The sequence below is a fragment of the Pogona vitticeps genome, chromosome 4, assembly GCF_051106095.1.
Source record: "Pogona vitticeps strain Pit_001003342236 chromosome 4, PviZW2.1, whole genome shotgun sequence".
NCBI lineage: Eukaryota > Metazoa > Chordata > Lepidosauria > Squamata > Agamidae > Pogona > Pogona vitticeps.
Window position 1 is genome coordinate 152,068,894 of NC_135786.1, and position 20,884 is coordinate 152,089,777.

The 20,884-nt window shown below is 38.5% G+C and overlaps 1 long non-coding RNA gene across 1 annotated transcript in view; it reads left to right on the forward strand.

Annotated features, from left to right (window-relative positions):
* Positions 1 to 782: 782 nt before the first annotated feature.
* Positions 783 to 20,884, forward strand: part of LOC144588998 (uncharacterized) — a 30,467-nt gene continuing 10,365 nt past the window's right edge. The window contains exon 1 of the long non-coding RNA XR_013544815.1: positions 783 to 20,260. This is a non-coding gene — a long non-coding RNA (uncharacterized LOC144588998). The remainder of the gene's footprint in view (positions 20,261 to 20,884) is intronic.

Here is a 20,884-nt window from a genome sequence, read left to right on the forward strand (position 1 = left end):
ATTTCCCTATTCAATACATCTCTAAGACCTTGTATATCATATTTATTGACAATAAATGTTTATAGATACAGTGGTGCCTCGCATAGCGATGTTAATTGGTTCCAAAAAAACCATCGCTATGTGAAACCATCGCTATGCGAAACACCATTTCCCATAGGAATGCATTGGAAACCGGTTAATCCGTTCCAATTGGAACGGATTGCCGTTGTTAAGCGAAAAAACCCATAGGAAACATCGCTAAGCGAAACAATGTTTCCTCCATTGGAATGTATTGAAGCTGACTCAATACATTTCAATGACTTTGCGAAGTCAATTTTTGCAAAATTAAGTGTGTCATAAAAGGGTCGAAAATGGTTTTAAATGCTTGGATTAGCTTCTGCACCCTCTAAAATGGATGCAAAAGTTAATTTGGCTTTGATCTGACTTTTCGTTATTTTTTTCTGATTTTTTTCCCCCAACTTTTGACAGCTGTCAAAATCTGACAGCTCCATTATTTCCTATGGGGGAAGAAAAAATTCATAAAAAATTAACGAAGACTCAGCAACTGTTCTAAATGCTTGGGTTCGTTAGAGGACCCCCTAAGTCGTGTGCAAGCCTGATCTGAACTTTCGTTAATTTATGGTGAATTGTTTTCTCCCCCATAGGGAAGCATGGAGCTGTCAGATTTTGACAGGTCCATTGGTTCCTATGGGCCAAAAAGAAATTCACAAAAAATTAACGAAAAGTCAGATCAAAGCCAAATCAGGTTTGCACATGACTTAAGGGGTCCTCCAATGAATCCAAGCATTTAGAACCATTTTTGACCCTTCTAAGACACTTTTTTAATTGAAAAAAGAAACATCGTTAAGTGAAGCAGGGGACCTAAAATCGCATTCGTTATGCAAAGCATGGTCCCAAACTTCGCTAAGCGAAAATCGCCCATAGGAAACATCGTTATACGGTGCATATTATTTGCTTAAAAAAACACATTGTTATGCGAATTCATCGCTAAACGAGGCAATCGTTAAGCGAGGCACCACTGTATTTATAAAGAAGTACAGTAGGACTCCTGTATCTGTGGCATTGGTATCCAAGGTTTTATTTATCCATGGTCTGAAAATAATAAAAACATTAAAAGAGAACCCCAGAAATAAGTATTTCCATAGTGTAATTATCAGAACTAGCCACTAGAGAAGACCAGAGACCATGCAATGTATAGGATTCATTATTATCCACAGTTTCAGCCTTTGCGTGGGGTGCTTGAACCAGTTGCCTGCAGATACAGGGGTCCTACTGTGATGTGGATTTCTTTTTCCTAATCTGATTCAATAAGCATTTCCAAGAGTGCAGGAAATTCTGAGGCTGGAATACTGCTGGAGCATGTTTAGCAAAGTTAATACATTCTGCCATTCAAATGATGTTGGCAAAACCCTCAAGCTAGAAAATGGCAAAAAATTCTATCTGTCTCTACAGGAAGGACTTATTCCCAGTTTTAAAGTCTGAGTTGTTCCAGTGTTCATTTAGCATATGAAAGTGAGTCAGAGTGAAAGTGGTGTGGCAATATGTACCAGTTTTCTTTCTGTAGAGGTTGTCAAAGGAACATATGTAGGCTCTGCAGCCATCCTCTTGGAAAGGGGTACCAGATAAGAAGTTCCCAAAATGACCCAGGATGTGCAAGATAACAAATAGACCTGTTGATAGAAACTGAGATCAGGAAAGCCAAATCCATTTTCACTGAATGCAATTTCCAGCCTCTTCAAAGACATTCAGGATGGTGTGGATCTCCACATGAACATCCCAAACACAATGCTGATTTTATGAAAGCATCTGCTAGACATATGAAAAGGAATTGCATGAAGAACATACATCATCTGAGATATAAAAATTTTGAGCATGTTACCTGCCCTAAAGGGACAAATCGAAAGGTGACCATTGTCCAAATCCAAGGATACATCCAAAATCAATTTATTAAAATTTAGCACAGGCCTCTGCCCTTTTGTGTGTAAGGACAAGTGAAGGTTTATACACTTTGTCACAACTAATATAATTCTCATCTATATCATGCATCTGCTACAGGCATGATTAAATCTGCATCCAACCTTACTGTATTCTGTGCTGACAAAATTGTATTTGTGTATGTCAGTTCATGTCTGGTTGTTTCTGCTAAAGCTACAAGTATACTTAGAATCCTCAGTTGTCTTGTCTTCACAGGAGTGGATAGGGTGTACACCATACTTCTTGTTGTGTGAGAATATGTCCCAAGATTCTATTGCAGATTTTTCTTGTAGAAAATAAAGTAACAAAGAAACAAAAACTCAGTAGAGTCACAAAACAAAGAAAACAGGGGAGCTGCTGCTTTTTGTTCATGGGCATTTGCCAATCTGAAGCCTTGGAAGGGTTGGTTATGTCTTTCTTACTTCTTCTCTGCTTGTTGTGTGTGTTTGTGTGAACTTTTACACAACCAAACGTGGTTTCCTGGATTTGGGTAATTAGAAGATAGCAACTCTAAGGGAGAGAAGGAAAGAAACTCTTAGTTCAAAGTAAGGATGAAAAGAAGAGTTCAGAGATGATTCAGTGAGAAGAGAAGAGGTGGGGTAAAGAGAGAGTAGATTAGAAGAAAGCAAGGATAGGAAAGATCAAGGAGTTCCCCATTTCTGCTGAGTTGGTAAAGGTGGAATGTATAGAGAACTAGAGAAAGAGAAAGACTACTGAGAAAGTGAAAGGGGGAGAAGAAAACAGTGTTGATTGGGGGAGGAATGAAAAGATATCTAGCCCAGGTGTACCCAAGCACAAGGAAGGGGGGGGGAGTCAATAAAATGAAGAGCACTGAGGTGGGATTAAAATTTTTCTGATCCTGGCAAAGGTGGACCCATTTATTAGTTAAAATTTAAAAATCCCAGATACTATCTTCTGACAATGGGTGACCTTTTTAAAAAACTTATTTAAAGAAAATAAATGCAATCTCAGAGTTGCAATTATTCATTACATTGTATAGTGTGCAGCAACTGGATAGACCAGTGAGTAGTACCCCAAGCTGCAGAGTGTGGTGGAGTGGTTCCTGTAAGTTGCAACTGACTTGATGGTATATAATTATGATTCAATGCATATCTTAAGCATACCTGAAACACTGCATCATTTCTTTTCTGTGTTTTATTATCTCCTTGGGAACCATATGCAAAGTAAAGCTATCTAGTACTATTTCCACTTTCAGGTTATCTTTTAACATTGCTACAGTATTTTCCAAGGGCAAGGATAGAAAACAAGATTTTCCTTTTCCCTTATTTTGCTAAGAATGCTATCGGATTCCTTCATTTTGACAGGCAGGAGAGGCTAGAATAAATGGATGTGGTATTTACATTATTCAAGCCCGTCTCAGCGAAATCTGAAGTTCAAACAATTAATCTATAGAGTGGTAATGGAATTTTAAGTGTATGATAGGCTGATATGGTCTTTGCAGCATTAATGTCAATTTTGTATAGCATCAAAAATGCACCTTATTCTATGCGTTAATGCATTTTTGTTAAATATCCTAGTAACTCTTGCTACTTACAGGATTTTATCCATAGGCTGGCAAATGCTCTAACGGGGAAGAGAATTTCTGGAGAGACTTAGTTAATCTCTACAGCACATGATTTATAATCCTGTCTAGTAGAATCAGAAGATACACCCTCTACAGATCTGCACTGTTGAAGGAATGCAGCAATATTTTACTTTCCTCTTTTTTTGCATTTCATGGGCCTAGGTGGAATGTTGTTATCATTTTTCTTTTCTCTTTTTCATATGGCTGGAAAGATGACATAAAGATTCTACTAAAATGAAATAGTTTCACCACAAAATATTGTATTCCAATGCAAGCCCTTAGAGATTATTTTAGAAACATATTAAAAGCATTGTACTCAACAATAGTTTTCACATATTTTGCAATCTTATATTATTTGCATTACTGTGTGTGCATGCGTTCATGTTACTGGCAGTGGTTCTAATCCAGAAATGCAGTAATTTAGCTTGTGAGATAATTCTTATCATACATGGTGAGGGGAGATTCATTTATTTAAGGAATCACATTATCATGCTGCACATTATCATGCCTGTGTTGCCAGGAGGAAGGATGTCAAACTTTCAAGGTGGATTTGATTTAAATCATGATTTAAGTAACAATTTACATTTTAAAAATCAGATATTTTTACACATTAAATTTAAGAAGTGATTTTTAAAAATTTAAGTTGTGATTTAAATTGTGGTTTAAATTCATTTGCTTTTTTAAAAAAAATCATTGATTTTTATCCACCCTGCAAGCTTGACATAGAAAAGGACAGCCTGAACTTTGACAATACCAATGGCAAGAGTCAAGATGGTTCATAGGATACCCTTTTGGGCTCACTTCCATTCATAAAGTCACACCAAACAAGGGAAGATCCTAGAAGCTGATTCCTTTTCATAACAGTTAATCATTTTTCAAAACAAAAACAAAGCAATTGTCAGAGCTATTTCTCAACAATCATGAATTGTGGTGAGCACAGGAGGGTATTCTGTAGACCTTTTTCAGCAGAGGCCATATGACCCTGTGGGGCCACAAGCACATTTGAACGGGGCAATAGACTGGAAACAATTCTTCACACACAGCCTTATAAGGTTTGTTATACGACTTACAACAATCCTGATTCCGCCAATATTTCTTTCATATTGTGTTTATGATAGTGGCCAAGAAAAGATTGAGAATGGCTGTTGTAGACCATCTTGACTGCTGCTATTGGTGTTGTCAATATTCAGACTGTCTTTTTCTATGTAAAGTTTGGCACCCTTTCCTTCCTGGCAAAGTGCGTACAATATTTTGGGGCAATATCAGGTCATTTCCTGGCACTTTGAATCATGGATACTGAAGCACAATATCCCACATCCATAAAATGGAGGGGTTTTTTTAAAAAAAAAATCCTGGCTTTTAAAAAACAAATACTTAAGGATACATGCACTACACACAAATGCCAGCTGAAACTTATTTCTTGTAAAATTACCTGATGCTAGACGATACCAGAAGATAAGCACACTTTTTGTGTTATGGTTGCTGGAAGATGATAGAAGCAAGAACTGCTTTGATGTGGATATACTCCTTCTGCGCCAAAATATTTTGAAGGATTGTTTTGGACTTAATTAAATGGTGAAACAAAGATGTGAGTAGGTGCGTCACACAGAATGAAGAAAGGTACACACCCTTTAACCTCTCACCCTTTACCTAATGTCATGCCCACTTTGCCAAAGGCAGACTGGAAAGCTATGCTCCAATTTCCAAACCCTTTCCTTAGGGGTAGGCAAGCTGGGGAAGAAAAGCTATTTTGGACCAAAAGCTCTATGAACATGTTGTGTGCATGTTTTTCAAAAGATGTCCCATTGCCTTTTGAAAGAAAGAACAAAAAAGGAAGATTTGGGAGTTCGCGAGATCAAAATCATCCATACTATGTGACAGAGACAAAAATTAACTCATTTGAAATGTAGTGTTGGAGCAGAACTGTACAGATACAAAAGCCGGCCAGAAAAACAGAAAAATGGGTACTCAGTCAAGTCAACCTTGAACTCTTACTGCAGTAAAAAAAATTCAAAAGCAGGTGGGGCCAACCAATTTCTTAAAAATACCAGCAAGAGTGATATTTTCAGTTTATTTTATCTATTTTACATCTGGGAATGATGCTTGTTTCTGTATAGAAATTAAGCAGTTTTAATTTAGAACATCATAACTCAAAAATTCTTTGCCTGAACCTCCCTAAATTCGGCACAGAACAAGAGGACACTGTCTGCTCCATCTGTGTCAAATTTGGTGCTGATCTTAGGCCCAATTTCAAAGGTGTAATTTTTGAGGGGTTTGCCCCTGTTTTAGAATTGCCTTGTAAAATGTTGATTTGCTCTGCTGCACAATAACATAACATCACCACTTACTTCGAGGAATGCCTGTATTCCTCCAAATGATCTCATTAATTTGTTGCTCAAGCGTTATCCATCCTTACTGTAAACCTTTCCCCAACTCTTGTAATTGTGTCACCCAGCCACCCCAGCTTGCCTCTGCAGTTGCAGTGAGCAGGGCATGAGGGAGGCAAGCTTTGAACATGAGTAGGGACTGCACAGCTTGTTCATGTCACAGACTGGACATAGATTTACTCAAAGTCTTCAGACTCAGCCTTTAGAAGATTGTGCACACTTCAGTCTGCAATGTATTCATAACATGAGGGAGAAAAACAGCTATTTGCGCAGCAGTTGAGGTAGATAAGTTTGCACTGAGCAAGCACATCATGAAAATAAAAACTCTCAATGTAGCTCAGAAAATTTACAATGTGCAAAGCCTCAGAGGTCTCTCCAGTACAGATCACAGTGTTATATATAAGCCCTCATTCATTTTTACAGAGCCAGGCAGGGCAAGGCAGGGCCATCCACTTTGTTTCTCATATCTTGATCTCATTCAGAGTGAAATTACTTTGCATTAGGATGAAACACTCATACTTGGCCACACAAACATATGCAAAAGAAAGTGTGGAAAATGCAGCACTAGAGATGGACACAAAATAAAAAAAAGAAAGCCTTTGAGAATACAAAAAAATGAATCACCAAATGCATTCAAAATTTCTTAATTCGTTGATTTGTATTTGTATGAATCAATACCCCCGACAAATATAAATCAATGATTGTTTAGTAATTTTTGATTTTTCTATTTGTTGGGCTAGAAAACATCACCAGGCACCTGGGGACACCAAGACTGCAGGTAAGCTTCCTCTGACTCTCCTCTACAACCCCTCTGTGTTTGGTGAAGATTGTGTTTCGGATATCAGAGTTATACACAAACAAAGAGCCCCACCCACAAAAGTTGCCCACAGGCACCTAGAGACACCAAAATTACAGAGTCTCATGACTCTCTCTACAATATCTCCCAGTTTGGTGAAAATTAGATTTCCCCAAGCCAGCCACTAAAGGGCACTTTCCTGGGGCAACCCACTTTGTGGGTGTATAATGTGGATGTCTGAAACCCAGTCTTCACCAACCCTGGAGGTATTGTAGAGAAGAGTCAGAAGACTGTAATTTTTTATGTCTCTAGGTATTTGGGGAGGCTTTTTAAGTTAAAAATGAATTGATAAATCTTTTTGTCAATTGTCAGAAATTCATAAATTCATGGTTCATCCACCTTGACAAATCATGAATCAAAATGAATCACCATTTTTCTGATTCATGCCCATCATTATACAGCACTATATCCTTTGCGTCAGGAAACAAAATGTCTTATATCAACTCCAATTATATTTAGCAATGTTTTGAGAGTAATCCTACAATTTTGTCTTAATGTGAATCAGTTTGTAGGAGCTTCATGATAGTGTGTCCCTCTTCTCATAGCATGACTGTGAAGAGATCAGAAACATTCACTTCTGTTTCCACTTTTAAATAGGCCAGAGTTCCTTGTCATACTTGAACATAGGGCATATTGGTTAGTTTAAACAAGCCAGGATTAAAGAATAATTTATTATGATCTTGGATTGCTATTCATCATAGCTTAAACTCATAAGAATTTTTCAAGTTTCAGCATGACAATATCACAACTCTGTTTTGTTTAGAAGTGTAAAATACTTGTAATTTACCCCTCAGACTGTTTTCAAGTTAGAAACAGATATTATAAATAGTTTGTAATTAGAGTTGGAAGTCTGTTAGTGTTGGAAGGATGTAATTCAGGCAGACTGTCATGGTTGAGACATGAGGCTTCAGAGGAATTCCATGCTAATGTCCTCAAGCCCAATCACAAAACAAAGCAAGCTAATTACACGAGGTGAGAAAAGCTTGTGCTGTGTACTCAGACACTTTAAGCAGATAAATAATTCCCTCTTTCAATGATGGATTGCCTGTCATGGTTGTTTTTGCCCTTAAGAATGTGGAAGAAGGAATTGTAATCTAAATGCTCATTCACATAATGCAAAAACATTATAAACCAGGCCATTCTGTCAATGTTCGATTGTAGCAAGAAGGCAAATATCCACTTAAAAAAAAATCTCCTCTATGCGTGTGATTAGTGATAAGTGGGATTTTCATTTCAGTTACCATTGGTAAGAACTTATTCAAATCCTCAAACTTCTTTATGTTTGGGGTGGAAATTAGAATTAAACATTTCACAAATTTAGGAGAAAGTCAGATTATCAGATTGACCCATGTAGGCCCAGCATTTTGAATGTTTAACCCTTAAGTGTCTGTCTTTGAGCCTCTGTCTTTTCCACCACATGACTGCTGAATGAAGATTTCCACCCCTCATCTTTAATATTCATCTTCCAACATGGGAGTTACAGCATGGTCCTTTCCACATTATAAGTGGCTGCAGCTACAGAGTCTTTCAGGTCTAGATGGGGAGATTTTTTTTTTCAGGTTTTCAAAGAATTGACCAAAATCCACAGATTTCTTCTTTCTTGGAAGGCAAAGAATGTGGGGTTTATTATTTTGTTTTGGTACAGAAGAAAGTAAAATGGGCAGATTTTCCCATCTTTCAGGGAGTTCCAATGACAAAGATACGTAAATGTTCCATGATGAATCTAAAAGATTTAGCAAGAAGCTTTGCTTGCAAAAAGCCCTTCCACAATACTTCAAAACGGTCAAGATCTGATGACCTATTTGTCCTTCATGCAATGACATATCTTCTCCTGGAAAGTAATTACAGCAATCCTTCTAGAGACATAATATCCCTGGAAAGTTCTGTCTAATTGGGCTAATCAGATTCTAATAGGTTTTCTTTCTGCTTATTTGCCTGCATTTCAGATAGGTATTGATTAACATGCTGCTTTCTGGTGTATGTGACTTACCTCTGAATAACAGAAATAAAACATGTTCTGCTGGTCTACTGAAAATTAAAATCTCAAAATTATATCATCCCTTGTTTGCAAGAAAGAGGATTAAAACATCAGTTTACCTTGCCATATAGCAACCACCCACAATGATCACAGGCACCAACCTCAAATCCATGCATGAATTGCTGGAAATTTAAATCTGGGTGCAATTGGAAAATATAAGTTGTACTCTAGAAATGTTACTTCCCACTGGTTAAATTCAAAAACTGAATGCATGTTTATCCTGCTTTGTACAGTGTTAGAAATAACACATTGTGCAATGCGCAGTATGAGATTATACTGTTAGTAATTTACATCAGGAAAGGGGCTAATTGAGCCTTTGGTTGAGTAGTCAAATTGGTTCCTACTAGCTAAAGCTTTCTCTTGTTGTGACAACTGCAATCAGAAGGTCTTTGAGGACCATCTTTAGTAGTAGTTACTAATCACACAGCCATTCACCACACTGCTGGTTTAGGGATTTTGTCAGCAATTACTCTTAATAGCTAGAGTCCCTTGGAAAGATCAGACACCATGATCAAAATGTTTAGCCCAGCTTGCCAGAGCAGTGGGCTAAAATAGTACAGTACCTTGTATATTCTTTAGAAGCCCCGTGGTTCATTGTATGTCAATTGTTGATTAAACATATAGTAACAAGGATTATAAGTAAGATTAAAGAAAGTCAAGTTAACGTTTGTGGGGGAATCTCTTAAATGGAATGGGGACTTGGTGGGCAATGTAAGTAGCAATATATTCAGAAAGCCAGTCCTAGCAATTTAGCCTTACCTGTGAGCTAGTTCAGAAATCACTATGGCTTCCATGTGGTCATTACAAGAGATCTTGACAGAACCACCGTAGCTCACAGTGGTGGCAAATTTCCTTGATGTTGCCATTTGTGTGCACTGGCAGCTCAGCAGAAACTGTACGAGGCTGCCAGAATGTGTGAATAAGCCTTAAAGGAGATAAGGCATAACAGATTGTGTGTTCTTCTCACCACAGGAAAACCTTTTGCTCTTGGCTTCAGTATGTGTTTGTGACTACTAAATGTTTCTAGAAGGGACCTAAATAGCCTGCTAGTCTCAACATATCTCTCAAACATGTGCTTTAGTCTTGCCAGCTGTTTAGCCATCGTTGTCCATTTTCACTCACGCGAAAAGGTAGACATTTTACCAACGACTTGTCTCTGTGGTTGAGTGCTTGTGTAAGACTCTTCAGACCCATTCAAATGATAATTGCAACTGTTGTTCACTAACCTGAACATGGGAAGCTGCCACCATCAGTTATCATGTGATCAATCATCATGGATCATTTGCTTCAGTTAATTATTTCAAGCTAAGAGGTGATAAATCTACCTTGGGTGAGACATTAGACAATGTCTATTAGCTATCATTCAACTGAATGTACAACTTACTCTTTCTGATTGTAGCTGTTATACTGATGGGCCCTACTCTCACTCATGCACTTTTCTGTCCAAGAATAAACAAAGCAAAGTTATTGTATCTTAAATGATATTATAACAACTTTAAGCCCCTCTGTAAAACCATTCACACATATTGACAAATGAGTGGAGGGAGGAGGATGCACAGTGCAGGTTCTACAAGTGCCATCACAGGAAAAAAACTGCAGAACACAGTTCTATGGAGTAATGACTCTAATGACAACTTGCAACAGGAAACAAAGCAAGGACTAATTCATGGATCACAAAGGACAGAAAATTATGGCACCTTGCAGTTCTACAATGCCTATTGGGCTTGTTCTGTATGAGGGTTAGGGAAGCTTATCATCCTCCCGGTATTTAAATCCCTGAGAAATGGCTAATCTCTCTGAAATTGGAAGGAGCTAGAGTCCAACAACCAGGCCCAGGAAGTGAAAACAAGTTACCTGTAATTAATTCCTTTTCCAGTACCACAAATACAATAACATTACATTACAACTGTAGTGTTATAAGGTAAAAATATAACTTCTTTGGCAGTGGAGCTTTAACTCTTGATTACTTTTGTAGCCATGGTGTGCAGCTTCATTCAATCGTGGCTTTGAAATATCATATGAAATTGTGTTGCCTCTCATGCTATTACCTCATGGTCTGTTGTGGGTACTGAGGCAGCAATGTACTAGAGAGAGGGCTTTTTTTTCAGCCAGTAATGAACCCAAGAATGAACTTTTTTTTTCTCCTCATCTGTAAGATGGGAAGAGTTTTCTCAACAAGAACGTTCACATTGGGGAGACTCCTTTTGCATGTGTCCTCTCTTGCTGCAGGGTCTTTTGAAAAGCAGAAGCATTTGATGGATTGTATTCTCAAAGACTTTCATGGCTGGGATCTGATGGTTGTTGTAGGTTTCTCAGGCTCTTTGGCCGTGTTCTGAAGGTTGTTCTTCTTAACATTTCACCAGTCTCTGTGGCCGGCATCTTCAGAGGACAGGAATTAGAACTCTGTCTGTGCTCTTTTGCAGTTTTGTGTTAAGTATAGCTGTAGGATCAGCTTTTTTGCGTGTTGAGTATAGCTGTAGGATCAGCTTTTGTCCTTTTCAGGAGATTGGATGATTATGGTGATCAGCGTATTTTCTGTTGTGGCTGTATTGTTGTGATAAGGGGGAGAGATGATCTGTCACTGTGATTGATGGGTGTCATTAGCTAGTATTTTGTGTGCCGTGATCACTGGTCCTTGAGGCTGGGTAGCGTTCGTTGACCTTTTGCAGGCTTTATTTTCAGTGCTGGGAGCCAGGCTTTGTTCAGTTTTAGACTTTGATAGGTTGTTTGTGACGTTCACTTATCAGCCTGTTGTTTTGTGTGTATAGACTTGGAGGGGAGGGGGGGACCTGGAGAGATCTTATACTGTGTGTGGAAAAAGGCTCTAGGTTTGAAACAACCTATCTTGGCTAAGAAATATAACATAGGAGAGGACGTCCCTAGGTTGCATTGTTCGGATGATTTTATTTGCAGTTTTGAAATGTGAAATTAAATAGTTACTTCTTTAAAATGTAGTATGTGTGATAACTAACAGCCATTTTAAGTGCCTTGGAAGTTTAACTATTTTTTAGACACACACCATGTATTATTTATTTTAAGATATAAATAGCAAAACAAAGATGAAGGAAATGAGTGAGCAAGAGAAAGGTGGGAACTACTTTTTCAGACTAACCTCTCAAGTTCTGTCATCAACATCTTGAGGGGCACCACTTCCTCACACCGAGCATTGCCTAAAAAGTACAGTAGATATTTGAGCTTTACTAAGTATCATCTCAGAGTGCTAGGGACTGTGTAACCTTTGTGTAAGACACATTGCAATACACGCCAATGACAAATCATTAGCATTCATGTTTTTCTTTGTGCTTGCACTTTCGTCTTAATTTCAACAAATCAAACTGAAGTGAGGGGGCACAAATTCACTCAGAGCTTTGAACAACTGCTTTGGAATGATTAAAAGCAACAGACTCCAAACACTGCATTTTAAAAAGGACATCTGCCATGGTTCCTGTGATTCAAAATGTTTGTGGACAATCCTCTGGGACTGCTGGGCAATTTGTTTCTTTTAATTTGCAACCACAGAATAGGGACAAGATTGAAATATGATCTTCCAGTGGAAGGGGAGGGGGAATTATAAAGCCATCTACTTAAAAATTATTGACCAGAAATACATAAGGGATGCATTAGGCAACATTCAGGGAGATTGTATTTAAAGTAATTGCACTAGACATTATGCATGCTTATTTATGAATTTTTAACGGTTGCTTTTCATCAAAAAATCAAAGTGGCATTTAAAATAATTAATTATTCATATTGATGGAAATGGCAAAGTTGGCAAAGCACTCCCTCGTACTTTAATTGAAGCTAAATAAATAAGCGGCTTAGCGGCAGCTTCCATTTCTTCCACGGTTACGCTAAGGCGACGTTAACACTGAACAGATCTTGAGGCACTGCTGAAATGAACAGCCTGTGCTGTATTTTAACATTTAAAATGGAGAAATGCAGTCCAAGGGAATATATAGGACACAGTCACATAGTCACTGAGAAGATACACTGGATCAAATTCCTGTTGCTTAGTGTGGTGAATGACACTACAGTAGGCCTACTGAATCAATGGGGATTGGGTAAGTTAACTCCTCTGTAACTCCTTTGATTCAAGTGGGTCTACGCTTAACTGCTACTTGCTATGTTGAATCAAGCCACAGTTAACATAAAGTAGTCCCACTTGAATCAGTGGCATCTATGGAATTGTTGACTCACTAAATCCCCATTGGTTCAATGTGCCTAATCTCGTGCAATGTACTATGCTAAGCAACAGGATTTTGGCTGCTCTTTGGTGAATGACAAAACATTCAGCTTCCTGAGCATTTTATTTTTTTTCTTTTAAAAGCAAGTTCTTAGTCCACAGGTGTACAGTACCTGAAAATACCATGCCAGGCAAAATCTTGTGATTAAAAGGGGTCGAGAAATCTCTCTAGCTGCTATTGCCTAGGGTTCATTCTGTGACCTACTGAAAAATGAATAACATAGCAATCCTAAATCAGAGCCTCTGATATATCCAGTGTCCTTCTAGACCCATGACCTAGCATTATCCTCCCTTCCTCCTGCAAACAAAGGTTGTGCTGGGGAGATGTTCTAAAACCTGGAAGGCTTTGAATCCAGCTGTTCCAAGGCTTTCATGATCAGTCTGCACAACTTTCAGTCCACCCACTTTGTCTTTTTCCTATTGTTAAAAAGTTTCAATACTAAGGATGGAAGAGCTACAAAAGTTCTCAAGTAACAAAGAGTGGATCTGAGGCTGGTTGTTCTCCTTCAAGCTCAGGGAGGCAACTTTGGAGGGGTAGAGATTAGAGATAGGCACAAACCAAAAAAATGAACCAGAAAGTTAATCAAAAATTGCTGATTTGTTGGTTCGGGTTGACTCATGTTCGACAAAAGCAAGGAACCAAAACAAAATGAACCAATAAAACTTTCAGGAATAAACTTAAAACCTGGCTACTTGGGCAGCCTTTCCCTCCTGCCATATCTTAACTGTCATATCTTAATTACTTATATTTCACCATCCTGGACTTATAATATATCTTTTTGGTTTTATTGTTTTTAAATATGTAAACCGTGCAGAGTAGACCCTTGGTCTAGATGGGTGGGATAGAAATCTAATAAACAAACAAACAAACAAATAAATAAATACAACTAAAGCAATGTTTGGTTCATTTTACAATTTTTTCCCCCTCATCCCCAGCAACCTGATCCTTTCAATCAGAAACACTAGGTAACCCTGGGAGAGACCTAGGGACTATTGGATTGGTTGATCAGGCAGCCAAACCTGCGGTTCAAAGGGCTCTGGTAGAGTTGCTTGTTCTTACTTATGGTTCAGTGCCTGTGGGCTTCATTGAACCACAAACCACAACAAACTGCCATTTTGCTGATTTGTGCCCATCTCTAGTAGAGAATTTGAGGTGTGGCATTGTCCCAGTGGCCACTATCTGTCCCCTAAATCATACAAGAGAAATCCAGAAGACATGTTCATTTTTTATTATTTACTCAGGTTGCATAATCCAACACTTCCTGATGCTGAATATAAGAAGAAAAGGAGAGAGAAATCCTTTCCATATGAACAACTAGTCACTGTATATACAGCTGTCTTGTGCAGTTGCACTGGGGATATTCAGCATCCCACTGTATTCATGTACATTCTGTTGGTTTTACTGGGACAATATTCAGCTTAGAATCCAGGGGCTGCTGAGGCAGTCACAGAGCATTCCAATTGTGGAGCACTTGTGCCTTCTGGACAGTATGAAAACTTAATGTATTTATTTATATAGCAGCAGATATGCTTATGGTACATTACAGACTTCAACAGAGGTGGTGAGTTTTATATGATCGTTGGAAGTTTAGTGCAACTTATTTCTGATAGTAGCCATAAAAGCATGTCCCACCACCCAACAAACTGCCCAAACCCCATCAAACCTAAAGGAAAACCCTGTGTTTTCTATTTCAGTGCAAGAAGGTGAAAAACCTGTATCACTCCCAAAGTTAACCTGGAATCCTGAATTCTGCCTTAAATGGCTTTAAGTTTCAAGTGACAACATAGTCACCCCTAGTCTTCTTTCAATGTATGCCTATTAATGACTAAAAAAAAAATACAGCCTCAGAAAGATTAATTGGATTCAGAAAAAGGAGTAATAACTGGAGGAAGAAAATCAATAATTTAAACTATGCAGATGACAGCATGTTGCTGGCAGAAACAACAATAATGTGAATCAGCTCTTAAGGAAAGTGAAAAAAGAAAGTGCAAAACCTGGATAACAACTAGGCATTAAGAAAGCAAAAATAATGATTGCAAAAGAATGTTGGCAATAAAATAATTGGAATTTTTAATTGATCCTTTTTATAGTTAGCAGAGTATCAGGTACAAACAACAACTGCACAGAGAACACCTGAGAGAAAAGCTACAGTAATCTACCCCCTTTCACAGTGACTACCACTTTATATGTTAAAAATCACTTTGGAAGCATTTTATGTGAAAACTGAAAGTATCTTTACTTACAATTGCTGTCTGTAGTTACAGTCAGAAGAAAAATATGAAAAATTGAACCTCTATGTGTGGGAGAGACCACTCTGTGCTTTCTTCATGCTCAGAGGTCAGGGAAGGAGAGAGAGACTAACAAACAACAGAAGTAAAGCAAACAAACAGGAAGACGGGAGAGGCAAGTCAGAGGCAGGAAAAAGAACTTTAGCAATAAGTTAGCAGCAGAAGATAATTGCCTTCGGTTATGAAGATACCCTTCCACTATTATTCAGCATCCATATAAGCAAGATTGTTATTATCTCAACAGAAATTAAGAAAACTAAAGGTTTTCTATACCTTGTTTCAACTGTCAATCCAAATGAATGCAACTAGGTGAAAAATGGAAGACATGAGACATGGAAAAACAGCTATGAAACAACTAGAAAATATTCTCAAATACAAGTATGTATTCTGAGAGATCAGGACAAAGATAAGCCATAGTGTGGCATTTCTAATTACCATGTACATATATGAAAGATCAAAAGTTATTCAAAAGTTTGGAACCTTTTTGATTTCCTTTTTAAAGCAAAAAATAGACTTGGTCTCTGCAGAGTTTAAAAAATAATAATAATTGTGTGCTGTCAAATCAATTCATACCTATGGTGACCCTTTTCAGGATTTTCTAGATGGAGAGTACACAGAAGTAGTTTACCATTCCCTTCTTCTGGGGGTGCTCTGGGACTGTGCAGCTTTCCCAAGGCCACACAGGCTCCACTTGCAGGAGGCACCGTGGGAATCAAACTCCCAAGCTCCTAACTCACCAAGTTATCCAGCCAGCAGACTAACAAATTATAAGAGTTTCAATAGCTTTATAATTTGTTAGTGGATTTAATGCAGTGTTTGGTGGATGATGACACAAGGATAGTAGATGAGTTAATCAGATTTTCCAGATTTATAAATTAGGGGGATAATGGACTGATAAATCAGTAATAAACCTATTGTATGAAGCAAGACATTTTTGGCTCTCTTCATTAAGATTTGTATCTTTCACAGGCAAAGTGATTTTCTGAGAGCTAAGCCCTCTATAAGTTACTGTGACCTAGTTTTGAGAACCAAATTCCAAAAAAATATATAAGTTTTTATTTGAAATTAAAAGGTACTGTAAGGGGAAGAAATGCAACAGACAGAATTAAAATGGATCTTGGGTGGTTTCAGCTATTGCATATTAGCCAGTTAATGAAGGAAATCAAAGAGGAACTAGGAAACTCTTTTCAGGTGCAAGACCTTACATCAGGCATATAAAGTCTATGACCCATTGACATAATTGGTCCAATGATGCTCCCTAATCTGTCCAGCAAAAAATGTTCTCTTTTGCATGTCCTCTTTCTGTCATTGTAATGAGAGGTATAGATCAAATCTAACTCATTGTGTAAAAGGATTTTTCATGGATTTTAGGTAAGAAGTCCAGCATTATGAGAAGGCACACTTTCTTTTCCAGGACAGGGTTAAGTATGCAAAAGTATAGCCTATTCAATTAATGCACGTGCATGCATTAATACAATTAATGTACAATTAATAAGAATTGTAGGGTAGTGAATAGACTGCTGGACTAAGACTCAGGAAACGTGGGTTCAAATTCCCATTCAGCCATGGGAACTCAGAGGAGGGGGGCAATGGGAAAAGATTTCTTGAGCATCTCACTTACTTCAGAACCCTGTTGGTATCAACATAAGTCATAAAGAACTGAACATTACATAACAAAAACAACAGCATGCTCATAAACATCTCAAGCCTCAATTGTACATATGTCACACTTTAAAAGAAAAAAGAAATATAGAGATACACAGAAATTCAAACTAGAGTTGGCTTTAATGTCTGGAGGAAATGAAAATATTCTCCCAGTATCATGTTGCCACACAATCATCTTTGGGGTGAATAATTAGAATACAAGGTTCAATACTTAATTTGGCTGTGGATTATTTAGTATTCAGTTTCTAAGACACTGTATATCGGGGGAGGGGGAATCTCCAGTGTTGAACATTAGATTATTTTCTTTTGTTTCTGCCTTTGGTGATGATAGCAGTGATGCTGAGCATGTGCTGACCGTGTTCTGGAGAACAGCAACAGAAGGGCAACATGGAAATACCTCAAATAATGACTCGTGGCTTGGGAAAAGAAGCTTGCCCCCCCCCCACATCTCAAATTCTTCAACTGACCTGGGTTCTGAGAACTGAGAGGTTCTGGAAGTTACGGCCCCCAAAAGGAACTTTTCCAACCTTTTGTCAAATTGTCTGTATGGCAGCTTCTTGTGTACCCTCCACAGATTTGGCAGTTGGTTTCCCTGACTGGACCAGTAAAATTATATGTAACTTGGAACCTGTATTTCTGGTCCAACTGAGATAACCATAGTTTAGTGCTAGGAAAAGAGACAATTCTGTGAGTCCTCAAATCTGTTCTGGCCAGGTTCATTATCATGTATAGTATATGAAATACAACCAATTCTTCCTTTCCTTAGCTGTGTTGTAATATGAATATATAAGCCTAATTTCCTCTCCTCCATCTCTATTAATAGATATGAAGGGGCAGCTAAAGTGCCTTTTGGGGTCTTCTGACTCTCTGATAATAATGAATGAAAATGTAAAAGCTGCAAGATTTAACATACTTCTACTTCCTTCCTTGAATGGTGTGCATTTCCATCATTATTAGGATGGCACCCATTAATTAGCTCATTAACTTATCTGCACTTCTGCCTCAGTGGTTATGGTGCACAGAACTGTCATGTCGTTCCCTCCATCCATTGCTCTTTCTCTGTCCTATTATTTTCCATCCTCTTCTCCTCATGCCTTTCCCCACGAACAAATTCAGAATTTTTCTTCCACCCATCTACCATCCTTATAGCTTTTGTCCAGTGATACTATGTACAAATTGCTCCAAGTGGTTTATGAGAACTAGCCTAGGACCAGCAGATGGCATTGATTCTAACAGCTGTTCTCTGGCCATACATATGGCTCCCCCCCCTTTTTCTTCAGCATGATTCCATGGTGATTTGACTTCACCAAACATCCTACCAACAAACACCCATTGGATGTCATCATTCTCAGCTTTCTCTTTTCAGAATCCCTACCTCCTTAGTTTTCAAAGGAAAAGCTGAAGTGTTCTGAAATGGTATTTTCATCATTTAGAACAGTGGCTCTTAACCTTGGGTTACTTAGGTGTTTTTGAACTGCAACTCCCAGAAATCCCAGCCAGCACAGCTGGTGGTGAAGGCTTCTGGGAGTTGCAGTCCAAAACACCTGAGTAACCCAAGGTTAAGAACCACTGGTTTAGAATTCACTCAACCCACCTTACAGCTCTTTCTCATATACTGGGTTTTTTCCCCACCAGTTGGAGTCTCTGTGAGACTAACTCCCCAGCCTTCAGCCCAGTTAACCACACAGTTATTTTCTTCCAAGTAAGCATGGATAGAAATGCACTGTGAGGCTAAAACCCAATGCCCATGAGTCTGGAAGGAAGCAATACACAACACGTGTTTGTTTTAAAGACAGCAGTCTCAATTTATTGTGTTCTTATAGGTGAGACTCAACAATGTCGAATTTTTGTCTTGTACGGCAAGGCTTTGAGATTTCTTAAATATGTTTTACCATTTCAGCATCTTTGTTGCAAAAACAAACAAATCCTTGTATTTTACATAAAACGTACAGTTTGTACAGAATGCTTGAGTTTTTACAATCTCACATGCAACCTGGAGAAAGCGTGGCTGGAAGAGACCTCTCTGGACTGGGGTGACTGTCAATCTGTCCAGCACTAACCAGTCATTCCTTCACTGCCTCTGAATTTAAAAGCAGAAATCACTGAGCCTTTCTGCTCAGTGCTTTTCCCCTTTATAGATTCTTTTGAAGTCTCTTGGTGAAGACAGTCAGTGGTTTTGTTAGTTTGCTGCTTGATCTGTTCACAACTGTAAGTAATGAAACCTCTTTATTCTTTCTCCTACTAATGCATCAGAGTTATTGAGACTGCAAGTGCCAGTTAATGAGAGAAAGGAGTAAAACCTGGAAAACCTGAAGCTATTCTGCTTTGTGAATCCCTGTGCTTCTGCTGCACAGCTAAAGGAATTTCACCAAAAACTCAAAACTCTGCAACACAAAATACATCTTTTTCCCCTCATAGATAAACATGTTTTGCTACTAAAGTGAACATCCTGCTGCATCACAGAGACAGAGCAACTATGTGGGAGTAGATTGATGAGCTAAAATAAGAGGTTCAGCTAATAGCTGGCTCAGGTACAAGGAGTTTCATTTAAAATTGTAAAGTAAGCAATACTTTTCTTGGTGTACATTTTCTGTAGTTCTTCCATAGGACGAACCTGAGTGGAGGCAACAGTGGTGGAAAATCACTTTCAGGGACTCAATTATGATTGTTAAAAGCCTGCCTGAAAATATGGGTCTTCAGCTGTCGGCAGAAGGACAAAAGGGAGTGGGTCAGCCTGATCTCTTGAGGAAGGGCATTCCATAACCTGAGAGCTGCCATGGAGAAGGCCCTCTCTTGTGCCTCCATTAACTGTGCCTGCACTGGCAATGGGACCTAGACAAGGGTTTCCTCTGTCAAATGCCGAGAAAGCTTATATGGGGAGATACAGCCCTTCAGGTAGCCTAGTCCCAAGCCATATAGGGTCACCATAACTACCACAAAATAGACTTGATTCTGACCATTGATCTCTGTTTTCCTGGATTTGGCCTGTCTTCCTTTAGCTGTGTACCTACTGTCCTTACTCTTGCTTTATGCTGTTTTGCTCAGGTATATACCAAGGCCCTGCTCAGAGAGAAAAGACACAAGCTGATCAATTCAGTGGTCCAATGGTCCAAACCATCTCCAGATTTCCACAAAATGACTTTTGCAGAGGGATCAGCCATATCATTTAGGAACTCCCCAAAAAATCCTCTGGAATCCATCAACTTCCATGAAGCAAATAATGGTAATAGACTCCCTATCCTTTCAGTGATAAAAAGTCATTATAAATTTAATCTCCAGTCTGACAAGGACTAAGTGCTAGATGTGAAATACTTAGTTATCAAATCACTATGAGTTACTCTGATACTTTTAGGTTTGTTCCCACCAAAGAAAAGCTGATCTTTTATTCTGTGGGTACATTAGGATTGTTCATGTTACGAAATACTGACTGTAAGGAATAGTTGGCCATCGCAGGACACAACTCCAGTGATAGTTTTTTTTTCTTGAACCACTTGGTTGACTAGAAAGTTACAAAAAATCAGGCAAGTAGACATGGAAGGATAAATTCAACCTGCCATTGGTTTGCAGGCTGTGGACACTTGACTCTAAATACCTAGATGTCTTCTTGTTGATTATTCTATGACCCTAATTGGATGAATTTATTTTGCTCCTAGAGGCTGAGCAGCAAATAGTGGCCCCATCCACTCAAGGTAAAGAGAACACTAAACAAGGCCAGGTGAAAATTTAATGTGGAATGACTTAAAAGCAACTCTCCTTTCCCCTAGTGCTAAAAATATGACAACCAGCTATGAAAGATTAACAGTTCATTGCCCTTCATCCAGAATAGGATGATGAAGCTGCCTCACTC